Genomic DNA, 2,500 nt, shown 5'->3' with positions numbered 1-2,500 from the left:
GCCTGAATCCTTCCGGCGCTGTGAAAAAAAAAGACCAAAAAAAAGACCTGGTCGTCAACGCCTGCTCCTGTCCATGCCAAACGGCGTTTTCCTCTCAACTTTGGCATGCTCGCTGAGGAAAAGGCAGGTAAAGGTTGTGGATAAAAAGTAAACGCGCTGTGGAGAATTGCCCAAATCGTTCAGGCGCCGTGAAAAAAAGAAAGACGTAGTCGTCAACGTCTGGTCCCGTCAATGGCGAAGGGCGTTTTCTCTCAACTTTGGCATGCTCGCTGAGGAAAAGGCAGGTAAAGGTTGTGGATAAAAGTCCGAAGAACCTCGCTACAATTGCCAAAATCTTTCCGCTGCCATTCAAAAATGGACTACTCCTCCACACCTCCTCCCGTCCATGCCAAACGGCGTTTTCTCTCAACTTTGGCATGCTCGGAGAGAAAAAAAGGCAGGTAAAGGTTGTGGATAAAAAAGTAAAAAATTGCCAAAATACTTTCTGGGCCCTCAAAAAAAGGCCTACTCCTCAACGCCTGCTCCCGTCCATGCCGAACCGCGTTTTCTATCAACTTTGGCATGCTCGGAGAGAGAAAAAAGGAAAAAAAGAAAAAAAAGGTCCAGTAAAGGTTGTGGATAAAAGTAACCGGCTTTGGAGAATTGCCTGAATCCTTCCGGCGCTGTGAAAAAAAAAGACCAAAAAAAAGACCTGGTCGTCAACGCCTGCTCCTGTCCATGCCAAACGGCGTTTTCCTCTCAACTTTGGCATGCTCGCTGAGGAAAAGGCAGGTAAAGGTTGTGGATAAAAAGTAAACGCGCTGTGGAGAATTGCCCAAATCGTTCAGGCGCCGTGAAAAAAAGAAAGACGTAGTCGTCAACGTCTGGTCCCGTCAATGGCGAAGGGCGTTTTCTCTCAACTTTGGCATGCTCGCTGAGGAAAAGGCAGGTAAAGGTTGTGGATAAAAGTCCGAAGAACCTCGCTACAATTGCCAAAATCTTTCCGCTGCCATTCAAAAATGGACTACTCCTCCACACCTCCTCCCGTCCATGCCAAACGGCGTTTTCTCTCAACTTTGGCATGCTCGGAGAGAAAAAAAGGCAGGTAAAGGTTGTGGATAAAAAAGTAAAAAATTGCCAAAATACTTTCTGGGCCCTCAAAAAAAGGCCTACTCCTCAACGCCTGCTCCCGTCCATGCCGAACCGCGTTTTCTATCAACTTTGGCATGCTCGGAGAGAGAAAAAAGGAAAAAAAGAAAAAAAAGGTCCAGTAAAGGTTGTGGATAAAAGTAACCGGCTTTGGAGAATTGCCTGAATCCTTCCGGCGCTGTGAAAAAAAAAGACCAAAAAAAAGACCTGGTCGTCAACGCCTGCTCCTGTCCATGCCAAACGGCGTTTTCCTCTCAACTTTGGCATGCTCGCTGAGGAAAAGGCAGGTAAAGGTTGTGGATAAAAAGTAAACGCGCTGTGGAGAATTGCCCAAATCGTTCAGGCGCCGTGAAAAAAAGAAAGACGTAGTCGTCAACGTCTGGTCCCGTCAATGGCGAAGGGCGTTTTCTCTCAACTTTGGCATGCTCGCTGAGGAAAAGGCAGGTAAAGGTTGTGGATAAAAGTCCGAAGAACCTCGCTACAATTGCCAAAATCTTTCCGCTGCCATTCAAAAATGGACTACTCCTCCACACCTCCTCCCGTCCATGCCAAACGGCGTTTTCTCTCAACTTTGGCATGCTCGGAGAGAAAAAAAGGCAGGTAAAGGTTGTGGATAAAAAAGTAAAAAATTGCCAAAATACTTTCTGGGCCCTCAAAAAAAGGCCTACTCCTCAACGCCTGCTCCCGTCCATGCCGAACCGCGTTTTCTATCAACTTTGGCATGCTCGGAGAGAGAAAAAAGGAAAAAAAGAAAAAAAAGGTCCAGTAAAGGTTGTGGATAAAAGTAACCGGCTTTGGAGAATTGCCTGAATCCTTCCGGCGCTGTGAAAAAAAAAGACCAAAAAAAAGACCTGGTCGTCAACGCCTGCTCCTGTCCATGCCAAACGGCGTTTTCCTCTCAACTTTGGCATGCTCGCTGAGGAAAAGGCAGGTAAAGGTTGTGGATAAAAAGTAAACGCGCTGTGGAGAATTGCCCAAATCGTTCAGGCGCCGTGAAAAAAAGAAAGACGTAGTCGTCAACGTCTGGTCCCGTCAATGGCGAAGGGCGTTTTCTCTCAACTTTGGCATGCTCGCTGAGGAAAAGGCAGGTAAAGGTTGTGGATAAAAGTCCGAAGAACCTCGCTACAATTGCCAAAATCTTTCCGCTGCCATTCAAAAATGGACTACTCCTCCACACCTCCTCCCGTCCATGCCAAACGGCGTTTTCTCTCAACTTTGGCATGCTCGGAGAGAAAAAAAGGCAGGTAAAGGTTGTGGATAAAAAAGTAAAAAATTGCCAAAATACTTTCTGGGCCCTCAAAAAAAGGCCTACTCCTCAACGCCTGCTCCCGTCCATGCCGAACCGCGTTTTCTATCAACTTTGGCATGCTCG

The sequence above is a fragment of the Babylonia areolata genome, unplaced genomic scaffold (genome assembly GCF_041734735.1).
Source record: "Babylonia areolata isolate BAREFJ2019XMU unplaced genomic scaffold, ASM4173473v1 tig00007528, whole genome shotgun sequence".
Lineage (NCBI taxonomy): Eukaryota > Metazoa > Mollusca > Gastropoda > Neogastropoda > Buccinidae > Babylonia > Babylonia areolata.
Note: the sequence above shows the minus strand (reverse complement) of the source record.